The sequence below is a fragment of the Passer domesticus genome, chromosome Z, assembly GCF_036417665.1.
Source record: "Passer domesticus isolate bPasDom1 chromosome Z, bPasDom1.hap1, whole genome shotgun sequence".
Lineage (NCBI taxonomy): Eukaryota > Metazoa > Chordata > Aves > Passeriformes > Passeridae > Passer > Passer domesticus.
The window spans coordinates 69,499,257-69,520,020 of record NC_087512.1 but is presented as its reverse complement, the minus strand read 5'-3'; the positions used below and the strand labels follow the sequence as shown (position 1 = coordinate 69,520,020).

At 39.8% G+C, this 20,764-nt stretch overlaps 1 protein-coding gene across 7 annotated transcripts in view; it reads right to left on the bottom strand.

Moving 5' to 3' along the window:
- The window catches only part of PALM2AKAP2 (PALM2 and AKAP2 fusion), a 266,499-nt gene that overhangs the window by 40,574 nt on the left and 205,161 nt on the right, over positions 1-20,764 (bottom strand). The window lies entirely within an intron of this gene.

Sequence of the window (20,764 nt, the reverse complement as noted above, 5' to 3'; positions counted from 1 at the left end):
AAAGGCTGCCCAGATCAAAGCGTCTTCCCAGCCTATACTCCTGTATGAAAAATTGCACAGAGGCAGCAGGAGAAACATGGGATGGTACTACAATTTCATATATTAAAGTATGCAATCTGGAAAGTGCAGGCAAGAAGAAATCCATAAAGCCATTGTGTCATTCTTTCAGGGATGATGGGCAGAACAACACCTTGCATATTTCTAGTCCTACCATACAAACACCTCTAACCACACTCTAAGCACCTAGATGTTTCACAGTGTCCCAGGAAATTACCTTAATTTCACAGAGTACTCTTAATATTTAAAAAAAATATTTCTGCAGCATATCACCCTTCTAGTCCATTTTACAAAGCCAAGGACATTCAGCTGTTAAGGCAGTCATCAAATTGGGACAACCTAACACTGGGAAAATACTTGAAAAAATAACAAGCATTAAGCAGCATGTCAAATATTTGACTCATGACAAAACTTGTGAATTAGATGCCAGGGCATTAATGCCTTAGTGTGACACTGTACCCAAGACGCTGTAAAGGCTCTGAGATTTTACCTGGGACCTGCTGGTGAATGGTTCTGTGACAACACTCCTCTCCCCCCAGTGTATTGTCCTTTCCCACAATATATAGCATAAACTGGCCCAAAATGTCACACAAAACTCTAACATGCTTCAGAGGAAATGCAGAGCAGCTTCAAACTCTGGGACGAAGAGGTAGATTACCACTGTGAATTACTTGTGGAGCATTACCAACTGAAAGGCAGCCACCAACAGGGTGGTCACACACCAACACACCCATTCTAAGATTGTTACTCTAGCATGAATTTCTGACAAATTTGTCCATTTGTCCTCCCTCACAGACAAACCTTCTTCACACAAACATAGGAAGGGCAAGGATGGCTTGTCAGTAAAAAACAGTGTAGGGCTGGTGATAAATTCCTTATGACAGTTGTCCTTTGTCCACCAAAATAAACACTCACACTGCAATCAGTCCTTGTTTTAGGTTTTGTATTGATCCTTCTTCCTTCCACAGCTGAACAGGAATCCATAGAAAAGGGCAACAGTGGGTACCCCAAGAACACCATCTGCCTTTCCATGATCACAGCGTTAGACCTTGTATCAGCTTCACTTTTATTTCTGTTGCTTGTTTGAACGACTGGGTAGTAATCAGGGTTTTAGCTTGCTGGAAACAGTTAACATCAAGATTTATCTTGCATTATTAATACATACTGTGAAAGGACTGGAACTGTAATTACTTATAGACTGAATGCCTAAGGTTTGGAGTACAAGCTGTTTGGTGTTTATCTAGCTCTGGTCTGAACAGGTTTCTCTGGTGACACAGCAGATTTGGGACAAACCTTGGCTGTTTAGTTTCTTGGGAGCAGCCAAAGGGCTGGGGGGAAGCGACGGGGCAGCTCTCAGCTGAAGCAGCCATGCGTGCCTGTGGCTTCCCACTAAAAACTCCTTCCCCTGGCTGTAGGCTCCTAAAAATACTGAAGCACCTGTCTTAACTTTATTGTCCCCATCTGGCTTCTCTGGTTTTAATACAAGAGAGCACAGAAACTCAGGATGCTGGGAGAAATTTCAAGCTGATTTTCCCACAACAAAAGCATTGCAGCAATCCCTGCCTGCCCCCTACCCCCTCCCTGCTCTGACTGACATGTTTGTTTGGTGGTTTCCCTTTCTGACTGACAGGTTAACAAGAAATCGGTGTTCAAAAATAACTTTTGTGAGGAAGATAAAAATGTATTTTATGTTTCTTTTTATGTACTTTGTAACTCACAAAGTGACAGACAGGAGAGTTTTATGAGGTGAATATTATTTATCAAAACTGACATGTTCCAAATGAGACAGGGATCTAAATCAGTTATTGCAACTAGAAAAAGAAATACAACAGCTAGTCTCAAAACTGAATTTGTATTCCTTATGAGGACCTAAAGCTGGCAGTAGTCATCATGTGAGAACTCTGACCTATAAATAATCTTAGCTTAGAACAAATGAACATTTTTGCATAATGCACTACAGTTTTCTGGCAGAACAAAAAATAACACCAAACCAAAACCACGTCTCGTTTTTAAGGAAAAAAACCCCAAGCCATTAAAGCTGACCTCCAAAAAAGGAAATGTCTAATCTACAAGTGCAAGTATCCAAGCATGTCTCCAACCCTTCTCATTCCGTTTAATAAGAGAGGAAACCAGGCCACCAGAAGTTTACAGACTAATGCAATTACAGGGTGGCTCAATAAGCACTGATTTGTCTGTTCTCTGTGACATGAAAGATAAAGCTATGTTAACAGGTCTGGCTTTCCTTTCACAAAGCTGAATACTCACAAATCAATCAGAATGGATGTTTTTCAGGAGGGAAATAGCAATCAGTTGTTCACAAATATATGAATGACCGCTTCTTATAGCTATTTTTAAGATCCATTAACTAAATAATTGGATTTACCTATAAATAACAAATGTATTTTCATCAGATGGCATTTAACATTTCTTACATCACAGGTGAAAAAAAAAATCCTCTTAGCAGTATTAAAAGGTAAATAAAATTAAACTCATAATCACAGCACCACTTCAGAGTCACCATGAACTTTGAAAATTCTGGGAATACAAGGATACAAGTGTACCATAAAGAAGTCAGTTGCTGCAAAAAAAGCCACTTGAAGAAAAAACAAGTTGTTTTACTGTTTGCAAGTGGGATGAACGTGGGAATCAGCCTCTCTTCTGGAATGGTGAGCAGCAGTTTGCACGTGGACAACAGCAGAAACCTGGACCAGCTCCAATGTACTGAAAGCAGAGCTCATTTTTTTTTTTAGGAACCACAAATACTACAGACCAGGCCTTTAAAAGAAAAATGCTGGAATACTGATGCTCAAAGTGAATGTCCCAGAACTGGCTCCTGACTCCTGTTTCTGGGACAGACAGATCTAGACACTACTGAGGTGTATACACTCAGATCTGAGTGCTAAATTTCAAGTATTCAACAAATGGCAAATTTGGGGTTGTCAGTGTCCTACTAAGAGGAAAAATAAAATATACACTAGAAGGCCAATTCAATCACTAACTTGATGTCCAGTGCTTACAAATCTCAGACTCTGAAAAAAAAAAAGGAGTAAAGTGTAATTTTCATCACAACCTGTGTAAGCAAGTTACCAAGACTACTTCAAGAGTTTGCTGATTGTTGAATCTAAAACACTTATGCTATAGTCAAAAGGCTGACATTTCCCCTAACCAAGGACCATAATTATTCACATTGTTGACTACAAGGGAAAATACCCAGCTTGCAAAAGGATAACTCAACTGGACCGAGGCAGAACACAAGCAAGACTTCAGTGTTATTCTATGAGGGCATGAAAAAGCTCTTCTTTTTTTACCCAGAAACATCCTGCATAGGATGCTGGTCTTCTGCTCAGTGGAAGCCATCACACTTTGCTACAGTTTCTGACTTTGTACTCTGTACAAAGATGCATAAAGCACTATTTTGTATTATGTCAGCTGATAATTTCATGTAACACGTGGACAGAGCATTGCTGAGTAAGTCAGCTAAACAGAAATTACCCAAAGGAAATAAACAGCTTCAATTAAGGAATTGTGAACATCTCAGCAACTAAGTAACAACATGGCTAATGTGCTTATCAGAGCCTTAGCACCGACATCTCTTCTTACAATTTGTGTCTCAAAAAGGATAAAGAAAGATCATAGCTTTCTGAGATGATTTGACAACTATTACAGAAGCACCGCCCAAACCTGCAGCATAATTAAGGGCATGTCTTCAAAGCAGAGCTCACCCAGACTCACACCTCTGCATTGCATCCCCCATCACCACCCTGGTTCACGCACAGACACCTCATTACTGGGTTTGGGAGAAGCATCCTTCTGGGCCCAGTAACACAGGCTGGAGTCCACATGGATCCTGGCTTCATGTTGGAACTCTGTGGGTGGCTGCCAATGGTCCTTCTCCAACCCCGAGTCTGCATGTGTCTGATGTCAGGGCACATGCCAGTTTTGTAGTGGAAACTGTAATGTAAGTACTATACTGAAACTGTGAAAAGAACTCTTAACCAAGGCACTTCACCTTGGCCATTTCATCAGGAAAGCTGATTAATGCTCAGAAGCTCTCAGCACAGCTCAGATGGGGACCTCAATGTCCTAGTTTTAAAACAGCAATAGTAACCTGGTCATAACCTCCAATGAGAGCTTAGCAAAGAGGTGGACACATGAAGGCAGGCTGCAATATCAGGTGACAAGAAGATGAAAGCATGAATGAAAAGTGGAGATCATGCACATGCCATCAACATTACTCTTCTCAGCCACAGGTGTGTGCTGGCATCACAAGGGTAAGACTTGAAGGAAGAGAGTGGCAAGGTTTTCTGGATAGTTAAGACAGACTGTAATTAAAGCCATCAGCCTGAGCTTCTTCCAACCTCACAGGTTATGCAAGCCAAAAAAACAAACAAAAAAATCTCCCAATCACTCTGCAATCCTCAGACAAAGCCTATCATTCAGAGGAGGGAGGAAGGAGCACAAGACATTCCTGATTGCACTGGGGAGTGTTCAGGGAGACCATTAGTAAATTAATGCCTATTTTCTAACAGGACTATCTTAGCAATAATTATAATTAATGAATGGAACAGTTTATTAAGGGCTGTAATTAATGCTGCCTTATAAGACATGTGGAATCAAAACTGGATGTTTTTCTAAAAGATAAGCTGTAATCCAAACAAAAATCAATTTGGGGAAATCCACTAGTTTATGTCACAATGCAAGTCATACTGGGATCACAGCTGATGCTTTAGACCTTATAACCCATGAATATAATGAGTCATGAATATCAACAGTACTGTTCCTTCCTCCAGTGAAGTGTCTGGTGGTATGATGCCTAGATGTGGGTGGGTTATGATTAATGACATATTTTACTGTGACTTTGCTCAAGAACTTTTTCCCCTGATGATTGCCATGGCTTGGACAAGTTCTTTTTCCAGGAATTATGACTCAAAATTGACTTCAGCAAAAGCTCAGTGTTTTTTTATTTATACCCATGTATGCTTTCCCAGCACAAAATGCGCAAAGATATTCTAATGGGAACTGAAGACAAGTTTTAATTATTTAGAATTTGTACCAAAATGGCCCACAATAAATTTATGAACATATAATCAGAATTTTTAATTTAGTGCCTGAAAACAGCAATGCAGGTACACAGCAGCTGAAATGTAACTTGAGAAGGGGCTCTGAAAGTCTTTCTCACTGAACAAGGACCGTGAACATGGTGGACAGCTCAAAACAGATTAAGACACTTCTGCTGGACAGCTTCTGCTTACAAGTCAGGCAATCTGGTGGTATCACCACTCCTTTCCCCATTTTATCTCATTCTTTTCTTCAGCAATCTCCAGTCTCTCAGTCATATGACAAAAAAAGGGCAGCGAGAGCAGACCTGTGTTCCACTGGGTCTGCATTAAAAGACTGAAAACTAAGAAGGGAAAAACAAGTTGAAGAGAACTGGAAACACTTTCAAAAGGCAGAAGGGCATCACGTAAGAACAACAACAACCTAGAAGTGCTTTAAGTGTAGTGTGCAGCAGTATGACTAGCAACAGGAGAGATGAAATGACACAGGTTACTATAACAATGCACACAAACTGGTATTGCTGGCACTTGATGGAACTAAAGCTCCCTAATAATAGAGCAATAAAAATAATCCCATTTGCTCAGATGTCATTATTAAAGTCCCAGGAAGCCAAGAATTGCCAGCACAAAAATGTGGCTATATAGCCCTTTTTATTTTCCTTATGTTTTTAAGTTCTTAGCAGTGAGTCTGACTTTTTTCCCAAGCTTTTCTCTGATACCAGAAGAAGCTAGAATATTTTCTTTACTTTTGAAAATTCTTTTAAAATTCTTCTAGAAAATTCTTTAAAATTCTTTTAAAATTCTTTTAAAATTCTTCTAATGATTCTTCTATCATTAGATAGCTACCCTTTAAAAATTCTTCAATGATCCTTCAGTCATATGAACTCTGATTTTCAGCAAAATCCTCATTTTCCAACATTTTCCCAAGAAAGTGACAGTATAGAGAGAATACAACCACTTCTTTGCAACCAAGTACTATCCAGCTATGGTGGGCATTTGTGGCTAATACTTCTATTTACCTTATAGGACAGTGAGGTTCTTTGATAGGACCTGTTAAGATTAGAGGAGGATAGCCAGTATGTGATCCAAGTCTATGCAACTGGAGTCATCTGCTGCTGCTGCTGCATTATGTTAAGTGCAAGTCAGCTCCTTGCAGGATGCTTTTGTATTTACTTGCTATCAAGACAAATTACCAGTCTGAAAACACCACTTCAGTTGTAAGACAAGAGAGTTGTTTTTCACTGTGCAGTGCTATTTATCTGCCTGGGAACACAGGTTCTTAAAAGGGCCGGAGAGTTACGTTAGATACCATGTGCAAGCTTCTCCTGCCTGAAAAACGTCAGGAAATTCAATCAGCTCTTTAGTCTGAAGAGAAGCAGCCATGAGTTGATTCATATGAATCACTGGAGACATACTAAGGACACTTTTGGTTAAGTATGAAAGTGCATTGGCTTTCAGTGCCATAGTTAATATGTGGTAGCTTGAATCTGGGAACCACCAGCTAGAAACTTATTATTTGCATGTAATAATAATCAGCATTTCTTCCAGATCTTGCCTTTATCACATAACATGACAAATACGAAAATCTAGAGATGCTAGGACTAACAGATGTATGTGTAAAAGAAAAGCACCACCCAGCCCAGCCAAATGCACCTCAACAATACTGAAGGATCACATCTACCTTTACTGTTAAGATCTTTCTGGGCTTTTTTCCTGATCTAATTCAAAATAATTCAGTGCAATCATACAGTCTCAACAGATCAGTAAAAATCAGAATGCCAAACTCAATGGAGCAACTGCAGAACTCTGATGATTTACGGCCTTTATTTGTTGCTTGTAAGGCTTATGATATCCTTTAGTCACACACCTGGAAAGACTGTGACTCTGCTTTAGGTTGTTTATGTTCCAGCAGTTCCTCCTTACTTCCTAAGGGCCTTGCACAAATTACAGCTTTTTAAATGAGCAGCATTCATTAAAACAAATTACCAGTACTGCTGCAGTGCCTGGATGTGCCCCTAATGAGGCCTCAGAACAGTTTTGCTATGTACTAGGAGACTAGAGGTGGCCCTGCCTCTTCCCTAATCATAGCTATGCTAACTCCAAAGCCCCCAGCAATAATGTTTTGGCAGAACTTTTCCACTTTTGGGATCACTATAAATATTACCTTCAAACTACTGTCACATTATCTTGCTACACCCAACCCTGCACTAGTCTAAATCAAGGAGAGTTTTGCTGTGGACTTCAGCAGAAGCAGGCTGTAAGCTTGAATGCTGATCACAAATAGTGAGCTGGACAGTCTTCCAAGTGAAATGCTAAATGGTTGGGCCTAAGAGAGAAGTACTGCAGCCTTCCTCCAGCAAGGTCAACAGTATGCTTTCATCAGCTGTCTAATTAATATGATTTAATAAATATTAATGTTCAACAGTGCCTGCTTAGGCAAAAGGTAATGTGAAACTTATCACTGGCTTGACTAGATTAACCCACCGCAATAGAGAAATGCAAATAAGTAACAAATCCAAATATTTATATTAAACTGCACTGTTTATTTTAAAAACCTTAGAGGGCAGATTTGTGCATGGGGGGCTATGGACATCTTCTGCACTGTTGCTACACTTGAAGTTTTAAACCATTCCAGCATTACCCAGAGAAAAACCTGTGGAATTCAGACTTTCTTAGCACAGCTCTACATAACCCTGATCCTGGATAGTAGTCCATGCACATGTGTAATGAATGGCTGGTATGCAGACAGCAGGCTATGATTTCATAGCCTGGCACAGTCATAGCAGGCATTACTTCATCCATATAGGGATGCAGTATCACTTTTTTTGGGAGAAACCATCTCTTGCTGACTTTGAGTAAACAATTATAGAAAGAGAGCTCAGAGTATCATTGAAAGCATCACTTCATCATTTCAATGAAGTGCCCATCCTCCTGAGGAATTTAAATTAGAACAGAAATACACATATTCCTATCTGAGCTGGTATCACAACCACAATATTGCACTGCAAGGACAGTAAATGCATTTAATCTTTTAACCTTTTTTTGACAGCAAGTACGCACTTGATTTCATTTGATATGAGTGTTCCCCAGGCAGCCTATTTAATTTTTGGCTCAGGCAATACTCTGAACTGAAGCCCAGAGATTGAACTGCAGCCAATGCTGGCAGCTGGCATTCTGCTTTCTGACACCTTAATGCATTTGGATACAAACATCCAAAATTTATTATCATTCCTCTAGTACTTGAACAGCTCTGTACAGCATAAAATTCAATGAAGAATGCCATGCCTTCAGGGACCCACAGGACACATGGCCAAATTTTATTTTCATCTATAGCTTCTGGTAATATATTGGGTGTCTCAGATATGCTGTAACTTATGACTGTGGAGCTATCTTAAAATACAAACAAGACAAAAAAAGCACTTAATGGACCTTCTGAATTATTTTTTTTCAATGATGCTTAAGATACTAGGGGGAAAAGGAAGGGACAAACTTTTGCAGAAATTGTAGTTAGATAACTGCTAATTTTGAAAGGCATACATTGCACATTCATAATTATCCAGAAGTAAGCTTTATTGATATAGTAAGGAATAGCTGTGAAACTAGTGTCTCTGCTGAAAGAGACCCCAGAACCAGCTAAGAACCTGCTGCAGGGGGAAAATCTGCAGAAATACCAACCATTTGGAAGCCCTGGGCTATCCTTTTTACAGCACAAAATCCCACCTCCATCCCAAAGAAGATTACATAATGACTGATAAGTGATCTAGACAATCTGTATAGTTGGACCCTTTAAGATAAAAGGATTAGAAAGGGAATAGTCAAAATGGACTTAGCAACAAATGCAGACTGTCCTCATATAGGTATTCATAGGTCTTGCTCATTCTGTTTTTAACTATGCAATTTCTAGAGAGATTGATACAAAAAAAATCCATCTTCAAAAATCATAAAAGCTAGTGAGATACAAGACTTGCCAGATGTCAGAATAAAATGGTGTAAATAACATTTAAATTTTGATTTGCCTCTGTTAAGCAGGGAGACAGAAAAACACAGATCAGGAGACATTTTTAAGAAATCATAATTTCCAGTATTTTGTTGCAACTTTTGACCCTATAAACTTTTTTTCAAAGTTTAAAGGTTTTTCTGCATTTGGAACTTTTGGAAAGAAGACCCACACCAAGTATTTCAAGAGTTGTGATAAAATCAGAAGAACCAGGAAATGCAATAGGTATTTTTGAATTGCAAAGTAACTCTTTCATATTAAATGCCATCAGAGACTAGTAGACTGGTTTCATGGAAAAGAATACTACCATGTAGTGCAAGAACAGGCGTACAAATAATGACAGCCAAATTAATTTAAGGTTAATGACTTTTCAGATGTCAATGTTGACCATAGTTGTTCTACTGCTACACTTAATGGTACTTTCATGAATACTCAACACTAAAGGTTGTTTTTTTAAAAAAAAAAAAAACAATTTAGAAGACAACAATTATTAACCAACTAGAGTGACTTAGAATCAGAAGTTCTAGATTTCATTCTCCTATCTGCTCCCAAGTTGCTGCATGTCCCTGAATAAAATACTTAATTTATCCAGACTGCAATCCTACGTTAACATGTGTCTCCTAAGACTCCTATGAGGTTTAATTAATTTATCCATCTTTATAAATCTTTCAAAAGCTTAAGGATGGAAGGGCCTATGAAAATGAAAAATATTAACAATATTTTCCTACATAGAGGTAAATAGTGATGTATGTTTGATGTATGAATAAAAATGAGACACATAAACATACACAGCATGTTTTCATAAAACTTCTGACTTGGTCCCTCAAGTTACAGCAATTTAGAAACAGGCAGGGAAGGAACAAACAAGACACATCCCTACAGATCCTTAATTTCCTGTGTAGCTCTAATATTACCTCCCCTTCACAGCACATTCATACAATTACAAATTATTTAATTATAAATGTTTAACATTGTGAAAATAAATAATTCTTACCCTCAAACCCTGCTCCATGGACAAGCAGAGGACCTGCCAGGGTGCTGTGTACCTGAACATGTTTGGCCCCTTTTGAAGACGGACAAATAGCAAAAGGCACACAAGTCTCTCAGGTCTTTGTGTTGCTCTGCATCTGAGGGATGCTTAAATGAAGAGAAATCTTTCAGATGTACTCTTCACAGGCCACTCCAACAGACTCTAAGACAGTGTTACAGCCATTCCACTTGCACCCCACAGAACTGAATAACTAATTCAATAAGAGGCTTTTTTCCTTGGGAAGAGCTTAGCTCAAACTCAATTAGCATAAATAGGATGATAACCTTTGAACCTCCCACTCCTCCTCTTGAAGGAGAGGATGGTGGACAGCGTGTCATGGCAGGGTTGCTCCTTCTCGTATAAATCTTGAGTTTGTTTGTATTTCCACCGCAGACTCTACTTTCATTTGACTCTACTTCAGAAGTCCAGAAGCAGCTATCAGAGATAATCTGTAGCTTTGCCTTCTTTATTTTGCTATTACCTTTTAGCCTGACTGAAGAGAATTCCCTCTTCCTCTTGTCAGAAGGGATTCCCTCCTGTCCCTGTCTCTGGCATCCTGACCTCTACTTTGCAGTTGGCACAATAATAAATAATAAATTCACATGAGAGTGATTCTATGATCACTCTCATGTTACAATCACCACATTTAAAAAAATGACCACCCTAAATGAGACTGAAAGGTTTCCTCCAAAATACCCCAAAGTGAGGTCTTTGCAACACTGGAAATAAGCTTTGCCCATGGTTACATTTTTCTTAATGGATTATATTTTTTTTCAGTTAGAGAACAAGGCCTATTCTCAAAGACAGTAAATTGGCAAAAGACCAAAGGTCAGTTATTTTCTACTTTTATGTTATTTCAGTGATGAACTTTAAAAAGGCACTTGTGAATGCTGCTCCTGCCCAAAAAACAGTGGGATGCTGTCTATACACCAGTGCCACATTTGCTTTTAAGGCAGCTGTTTTTAAGCATAAATCATCACAGATGCATGTCCACATAAAACAGATAAAGCAACTAAGTTATCCTGGTTTCTTTCTTTAGCTTTGACAGAGGAAGAAGTAATTTTAGATTTATATTGACTCAAATCTGACTCAGTGAACCTCAATATTTTATCTCCAGTACTTGTACTGCAGCAGTGCCACCCAAATAAATTACAGGGATGCAGGGAGTACTGTACAATAATTGTCTCTATAGATACACCTACCAGGGAAATGAGACTGTGGACAGCACTGCTCCCACCTCAGTTCATGTACAGAAAGCAGTCATAACAGAGTTCTGCGAGTCCAACTGGAGCTCAAAAAACCAGCAGAAGCACTCTCACACACAACTGTTTTGTTAAGAAAATTCTCTGAGAAAAATGTACCTCCTCATAAATATTTTGTCATTCTTGATAGTGGAGGGACAGAGAGCCATGAAAAACACCTAGACACTACTAAAGCACTGATTTCACCGCGCACTTGGCAAACAACAAACACATCTGATGTCTGGACTAACATGGATTACAAGAGAACTTAGGTTAAAACACAATTTAGAGGAAGTTGCCTTTCTGTTAAAGTAACACTGACTTCAGTGTGGCCAAGGGCAGGGCTGTGGATTTTGGTAGGGAAATGGTCATTCTACACATTTTTTGAACACTCCCATGGCCAGATTTGCAAACAACTCGTGTGGCAAAGAAATGAGCCTGTCTGCATGCATCTGTACTTTCTTAATAACTTCCTTTGTTTTGTGTGTGTGTGCCTTGCTCATTACCTATACAATGAAGACTATATCACAGCATTTAACTAAATACCACAGTATTTCAACTCTGAAGTTAGATGAATATATACATACAAAATGGATCAACCTAAGTACCAAGATACAATCCTGAAGACTTCACAGTGAACCAAGTCTGAAAAAGTACCTGAAACCCAGGAGATCCTCAGGAAAATACTAATGACAAAATGTTTTCTCTTAATATAGAATATTAAACAAGCTTCCTAAAAAGAAGACCTCTGATCTTTGACTTTTGTAGTGGAAGAACTGAATGCTCCTGGACAGCTCAGAAACTAGCTAGCTGAAAATATTGTGATGTATCAGCCATATTTAGAACACTTAATTAACTGTGAACAACACAGTTGAAGATGCTTTTACATCTTTTACATTAAGAAGAAAGAAATCACGCAAGTGAACAATTAAAAATGCATAATCTGAACTTTTATGACCTTATACCCATGCAAATATAATTTGCTTATTTTCTGCAAAAGTAAGCAATCTTTCTCCCCTTTCATTCTAGGCTTTTCCCCCTTTCTTTTTAATTGACAAAGAAACCAGGCTGACTAAAACAGCTTCAGCCCACAGCCAATTTTAAATGAGATCACAGAGCCGCTGATGCTAATATAAACATTCCCATATGAAGATCAGAAAGTCAATGCAATCGTTGACTTGTCTTCAGGGAGAAACAGTGAACAAACACACTAAAAGGGAAGTCACAGAGATATGACTGTGCCATCCAAGCCGGATCTACTGACAGAGAGTACATGCTAATGAATGCCCACTGTGTCTGAAAGCCCATCATTCTTCCCTTTCACCAAAAATCATTAACACCAGGGGAGAGCTTTCCAGGGCTCAGAAGTCAAAATATTAACACAGTGTTTCTCTCCAGCAGCTTGCTGAAGAGTTATTGTTGAAATCTTCTTGGAAAAGAAGAAGAGTTATTGTTGAAATCTTCTTGGAAAAGGTAGGCAGGATTTACAGCAGCAATGCAAATTGCAATCGGTCCTTGGAGGAGAATGCAAAGCACGTACCAATAAGTATCACGCCCACATTCTGTGGTTTTTGTTTCTCAAGCAAGGGTCATTCAACTTCCTGTGAGACTCTGACAGCACAGGAATTACTAGTGCTGCCCTTCTACTCCTCCTTCTTTTATTTCCCAATAAATACAAAGCCTTAGGATAAGGTTAAGAATTTATTCAAGCTGACGAAGCCAGAGAAGTTTTTTGCCTTCCAGCTGTCCATGAGTAAGGAAGATGAGACACTGCATCAAAGAAATAAAACCTCCTGCTGTGAAAAATGCATGTTTCTAAAATATTAGATTGGAATTTATGAGATCAAATTCAATCCCAGTCTCTAATGTCTTGGAAAAAATAATTTAATCCCAGTGTCTTTTATCAGAAAGGTATCTATAGCATATTATTAGTTGTATGCAAAGAGTGTGCTTATGAGGACACCTGCTAATTTATCTCCTTCTTTGAAGACTTCAGGACTTATCTCTCACATAATATCAGTGAATGAGGTAAGTATCCATATGGTATCTTTTTCTTTTGGTATCTAAAGAACTCAAGAAGAAGAGACACCCAAGATTTTCAATTTTCTTTTTCCATTTTACTGCCCATTAAAATGGTTCATTGCATTTTCCTGGTCCCTCAGTGCCCCACCGAAATGCAGTGGCTCATGCAGTGGAGCATATTGCAGATACAGTGCCAGAAGTGTGAGGAAGACCTTCGCTTCCCTTCCTCTGCTCAGCATGCCTTACACTTGACACAGGGGAACTTGAAATTCCCTGAAATGCCTTTGTTTTTGTCCATGATATACATATGTACAAACACAGAAATGGTGTGAGAAGTAAGGCACCACTGTGCTCTGTTATTCCCTAACAAAAGGAAGGGAACAATTCGTACCTGTCCTACAGAACACAGCCTGGCTGGCAAAGGACACTGCCACATAGGAGCCAGACGCTCTCAGTCTTGGCCATGAGCACTCAAAGCCTTTAAATAATCAAAAGGTTTGACAATTGCAAAATACACTGTTTGATGATCTGAAGTTTGGGCAAAAGTACTCAGCAGTCTAATCCTGTTGAATATCTATCTGTGATTACTGAATGTCATGAGCACTTATTGAAAAAACACGAACTGCAGAATTGAACAAGAAAGCCCAAGAATTCAGCCCGGTGGGCTCCTCAGGAAAGAGTCACAGGTATTTCTAGTATGCAGTACTACTATACTGCTGCTCTTCTGTTCCTAGAGCAAGAATTCTCCAACAGGTGTAAACTCCTCATTTTTTCATTCCTGACTCCAGGTTGGAAAGGAGCAAGATAGAAATTTTAAAGCAGCCAATCTCTCAATCTCCTGAATTAAATTTATCATTTTGCTCATCTTAACTCTTCTGTTGCACAACATTTCATAATCCCCATTTTATATGTGACACAAAGGAGCAGATTCAAAGCTATCTTTATCATCAGACTATATATGCAAGATGTCAGATAATACACCAAAACATGCATGTCTTTTCCAATCATATATCTCAAATGCTAAGCAAATTTTTATAAACAAATATAGATGCTTGAAAAGAAGCAGCAAAGTTTTGTCCAGACCCTGTATGTGAAGCCTGGAGAATGCAAAGCTAGAAAATATCCTGTTGCTTTGTGCAAGAAAGTCAAATTATTATGCAGGTGTGCTAGTGCTTGGATACTGAGCCCAAAACACTGGGCTCTCTTTTTTTTTTTTTCCCCAGTCAGTCTAATAAAATAAATTGTTTCTTCCTACATAACCCATCTCCATTGTTTTCTGGTAAACCTTTGTGGATAAGACAGTGCTACTATTACTCAATGTCCATCTTCTCTACATAAAAGTGCCATCTCTGGGAAATCAAAAATGTGTAATGATTAGACTATCAGCTAGTACTAGGTGCCCCAGGGAGTATAATAAGAAGTATTTCAATAAGAGCATACGCAAGGAGTTGCCCAGTACTAAATAATTTTCTCAGTACTTAGGAAAACTTGTTCCATCACAAAAGTCTTTTTTTAGGGTGTTTTAAAGTGAAAACATGTAGGTGACTATGGGCTGGACTAAAACAGTCTAGAAAGACTAATTCAGATAAAGAGAAGGAACTTGAGGAGCACTATTTTCTACTTTCTGTTTGAAATGAAAAACAGTAAGAAAGGGTGTAAGAAAAAGGTATTTTGTCCAAATCTCAGCAGCTATACATGAATGTGACTATTGACTGCATTTTTCAGAAGGAATGCATGAAATCATGAAGGGTGAGATCTTAACAGTCACCGATTGCAAAATTTCCCTTGAATACATCAATTTGTGCACCACAAACAACTAGTGATGATACTGAGGCATGATCAATGAGGTTTTCACATCATACAGGAATGCTTGGCTTGGTGAAGATATATAACAGCTTCCTAGCATGTTGTCAAAAAAATCTTGCCCAAAACACAAGAAGAAGACATGCAATCCCCAGTTCAGCTCTAGGTTGTCTGGTTTAGCTGCTAAGGCATGGCTCACAACACAAAGTATTTAAGTGGGTATCTGGCTGTAGAGTGCAAGGAGCTTTAGACTGTGCTCATTCACTGGTATTCACATGGCTCTCCCTATGCAGAAAATCCCTAATTCTCACTCATATTCTTTCCAAAACAGATACAGCTGCTGCTTGACCACCTTTTAACCTCTGAAAGACCAAAAGTCAAACATTTTTACAAATGGGAATGACAAAAATCCTGAAACTATAGTAGAAGAGGAAACTCTCTTAAAACCTTCACTAAAACTGCTGTGGAGGGAAGAGACAGAGATCATCCTTTTACCAATGTAAAAGAAACATCAGGAACAGAATATAAGGGTGGAATTTATGTACATTGTCTGTCCTCGAAAATACTGAGTGACTATGTAACAGTTCTTTTCAGCTTTTCTAGGGTGTCCCTGTCTAGGTAACATGCCAAGTGTATCCCTAGGCTTTCTACAAAAGAAATTATGCACTAATCATAAAACTACAACCTCTTGTGGTTTAGCAGAAAATATCACAAGCATTTAGATGACAATATTTGGGATCCTGTGTAAGTCACCATGGAAAAACAGGCTTTTCATTAGCCTAACAGCACTTGAAAGGTGCTGGCACTGTGGTTTTGATACTGACGCAAGGACAGTAGGCAGCCACAGCCACACGACAGTGACAAGCCAGGCCAAAGGAGCTGCTGTCACCCTGCTCACCTCTGCCCTGGCCATGCTGGCTTTGGTTGTCTGATGATATGGCTGAAGAGTAATCTCAGTAAAAATAAAGTGAAGAGTGATTTGTAACTAAATTCAGATTCCAACTGGAGAAACACACACATTACACAGCATAAACTGACACTGCAGTAGCCTAATCATCATACTTACCTTGGGTGGCCAGCTAGCAAGCCACCAGCTCAGCTTCCCCCCTTGTAATCCTGTGAAATTTGTCCAGCTCACAGTCTGAAGCAGTGTTTGTGTACAGTTCAAATCCACAAATGTGCTTTCCATCTTCGGCCCCACTGCAAAACTACTTCAGGAACTTTAACAAATGCATGTACTGACAGAAGAAGGAAACAAAATTTCCTATGTCATCTAGTTCCATCACCTATTATGGCAGGAAAGCATGACAGTTTATCATCTTTATGAAATTACTCAAATTTTGTCTTAAAAAAAAAAAAAAAAAAAAAAAAAACCACCAAAGAAAAATTTGTCCCTACAGTTGCCATAGCAGTGTTAGTTTGATCCTCAAGGGCTGGATTCTAGTTTCTAGTGGACATCTAATATCTAGTTCATCTCTGTTTTGGTTTTTTCCCAGTACTGACCATTTGATTTAGTAACCTACTGCCCTTCTTATTGTTTCCCTCCCTGACACGTATATAAACTTTTGATACATACCAGTCTGCAACTTTCTAGACTAAATAAGTAAAGCTCCTTTAATCTCAAATTGTATGTCAGGCTTTCATCTCTTGGCTGTCCATGCAACGACTGCAGTGTCAAGTTATGCCCCTATCCCTTTTGCCCTGACTGGCAAGTAATCATAGCCCAAGAAGGAAGAAATCCTCTTTGTATTGCCCCGTAAGGAAAGTCAGCCCTCAGGAAAACGCCTGGGTACATAAGGAAGGTATTTATATAGAATGTGTATGGGCAAAAACAGATGCATGGCACAGGAAGGCTGGCAGTCAGTGGCAGTGCAGGAGATACTCACAATTGTACTTCCCTTATCTGAAAGGATTATACCAATTAAAAGATGACAATAGCTGCAAGCAGATGGGCATTTCAAATACAAACATTTTCTCCAAAACTGGTAGCAGCAGCAACAGCTGTGCTGAAATGACAATGAGTCAGTGCACCACGAAACACAGAAAGTATGTCATCCTTCATGGACTGCCCTACACCTGCTCCTCTCAGACGGCCCGACACACTTTCTTACCCTCTAATTGTCTTCCAAGCTCAACCAACACTGAGCTAATGAGTGAATGATTAAGCACCAGCCCATGCTACCCTATGCCCTGGATACGATTACCAAAGTTACAGTGCCAAGCTAAACACTTGCAGCTCGTTTCCTCTGCATGAAATGGCATCAGAAGGGAAAAACGAAACTGAGGACGCTCACGCAACCACTTTGTTTACAGGAGAGAAAGTTTCAGCAACTGAGTGGAGAACTGAGAGAAAAAATCCCTTCTCCCTTTGCACCACACTCTAACACTTTGTGAGCAGTCAGCACCACCACAGCCACAAAATCAAGCAGACTGTCAGTTCCACAGCACTACCCTGCCACAAGTAATTTCAGAATGCAATAAATAATTCTCAGAAGTACGGATCCAAGCTTCTCTGAATCGCATGTCATACCCCTGATCCTGCTACAAGCCCCAGCCCCTGCCAACCCCTGGCCCTATCAGCTCCATCCCTCCTCGCACCTCATTCCCCACTGTGCCCTCATCCCTCTGCCAGCACCTCTTCTGCACGCCTGAGCATGGGAGGGCACTGCTGGCACTATCTGCAGGCATTCAGAGGCTCTCTGCCCAGCTGATTTTGAGGCTGCACAGCCTTGTGAAGGCTTAACAAAGGTTACCCCTGCACGGGTATATGGATCTCTGTACTGCAGAACAGCGCCTATTGGCACAAACTCTTCGCAGCTATGGCTGCGGAACTGGGTATGGAGGAAAACTTCTGCTCTTCTTTGTTCACTCAAGTCTCAGCCTCCCTCCTAAAACTCATCATAAAGCCTACACCTAGGTCTCACATGCATTACATTTGCACTATGATGGAAACTGGGAAAACGGAAAGAAAAAGTCCCAACTAGAAAGCCCCCAGCAGCTTCAGCCACATGAAAATGTTCCTGTTCACCAGCCTGTCTGAGAAAGTTCACCGGCCATATGGCATGATTTTATAATGGCTTTTACATTTGCCTTTTTCCATAGGGATAATACCGTACATATTTGTGCCAAATAAGGTGTAATGTGGCAAAATCATTGGAGAAAAAGCTGCCAGTTAAAACTTTAGCATGATACTCATCTGATTTTCCTTGGAGTAGGTAGATGTTGCATCCTTTTACAAAAAACACAGTTTCTAAATGCAACTTAGCTAAGTCTGGTGACTGGGGACCAGCTCCACTCAATCCAAAAGTGTTAGAAACTTGCAGTGTATTAGCCTCATCCCTCCTAAGTCCTTCACGGCTTCTTCCCACCTTGTTTTGATCTTTCATTTTTATTGCAAAACTGTCTTTTACTGTCTAGGTTCTGTCCTTCCAGCAGTGAACTCTCACAGCTGATGGTCTGTGCCCTGCTGATGTCTTTGGAAGATAAGCTGTGTCTCCAAAGGTCATATTCAGGCACTGTATCCTCAGATAAATATCACTGAAGAACCACTGGTGGATGAAGAACAAAGATACATGAATTCACCCCATGACAGGGCTGCATATAGAAATACATCTCAAGAAGAAGAGATACTATGACAACACCATGACCATGGTAGCTTGGTTTTCACAAAAGTAAAAAGCAGCAGGAGAAATGCCAATACAATTCCAGCCATATAAAATTCTTACTTGTAATTTCAACTAATAAGTATTCCATTTACTTTGGTCAAATATCCCTCCACACGTGTCAGGTATTTTATGTAGAGTTTTGAAAAATGCTCAGCATTACCTTAGGCTACCCTTGTCACTCTTCATTTTTTATCAATTCACAAAGTCTTGTCCCATTTCAAAATCTCAGCAGCAAAAACAGCCTCCCATCATGTGCAGAGCACTCAGCTGCTCCAGGGCATTCTCTTTTCCTCTTAATTCTCCAAACAATGCGTCTTTTCTTCAGCCTTTTAGCCCAATCCCTTTAGAAACAGTGAACTTTTGCAACAGATTTGTACAAATCCCCTCATTTTCTGTTAATTAGTTACAATAAAGCAATATTTATATATAAGCTATGAAAAGTTACTGCACTGCCTCTTGAACTCTTCTTACACTGAAAGCTTTCTACTAAAAGACCTTCTCTGACAATAAATATGGAATCTATGCAGAGTTTCCTGCTCCCATCTGCTGATAGATGCTGTGAGACCGTTGCACTAACTTCACCCACCTCCAGTGTTTTCCAGCATGCAGCACCATCTGAGTTTTCCTCACTCAGATGACTGAAGTCTTCCCTTCCCGGTGTTAAGTGTGCTGAACGACCAGGCAGAGGCTGAGCTTGTCCCAGCTTTCTCTTATGTCAGATGTTGCTGCTGCAGGGCACAATTAGGGGAAATAACCTTTGGGAGGGGAAGGGGGAGGCAGAAGGCTCCTTTGGTGCATATGCAGATGTCTTTGAGTGCTCTTGTATGCCTGCATTGGTGCACAAGAATGTATGTTCCTGCCGTGTGGACCAACAAATGGGGTTTCTGGTGCACTGTTAACAGTAACTTCGTGTTGTTTGCACAAAATGTCACTTTGACCCTGCCAGGATGGATAAAAGCTGCTATTGTGCAAGGATCTCACTTAAGATATGGAGCATTTTCAAGGATGAAAGCACTCAAGTCATTGCAACCGCCTAGAAACCCAGCAGTGGGACTAAATCCCTGACAAATGCCATACTGTGATGCCTTTCTGAAATCACTTGCTACGTGCTGCTTTTTTGCTCACACTGATTAGCCACCATGCACTAAGACAAAATACCTGCCACTGCTATTGAACTCATAGCCATATGGTTATTGCACCAGCTCCTCCATCCAGCTGGCTGGGTGGGCTGTATGGATATGAGGAGTGGCTAAGCATCGCACAGCCACAAATGCTCCTCTGGCTCAAGACACTAAGACCAGCCTTTCATAGAGGTCTATTATGTTTTGACATGTCTTAAGAGCACATGTGAAGAGAGATGCTGAAAAATGAGTCTAAAATCACAGATTCAGTCAGTCTAAAATCACAGTATTCAGAAGATACTGCTTCTGTCCATTCAACAGTTTTGGGCTGAGGTATGATGCTGTCTGCAGACTTGCAGCTGCCATTCACAGTGAGGGCAAATGCAAAGAGAATGAAGATGCACAAGACAGAGATTTAGACAGAGACTGATCTAACCTATCTTTCACAGACAAGATAAGATCCAAACTTGATGATGCTGTGTATGGAGCTAACCCTTGCTTGGAGACCACCTACATTTCACCTCAAGGTATTTTTTAAGGTGCAAGAATAAACAAGCGCCGAAGTATCAGTCCATGAAAGTCAAGAGAATTGCAGCTGATCATTCACTACACTCATTTGAAACCAAACACGTGTATTTTAAAATCTGGTAGCTAATACAGTAATCACTGAGCAAAGATACAGAATTAAGTAAATATTAGTTTTAAAATGTAGTTTTCAATTGAAAGGTTACAAAGAAGAAAAAAAGTCAATTCACTGATTTCTCTTGCCTA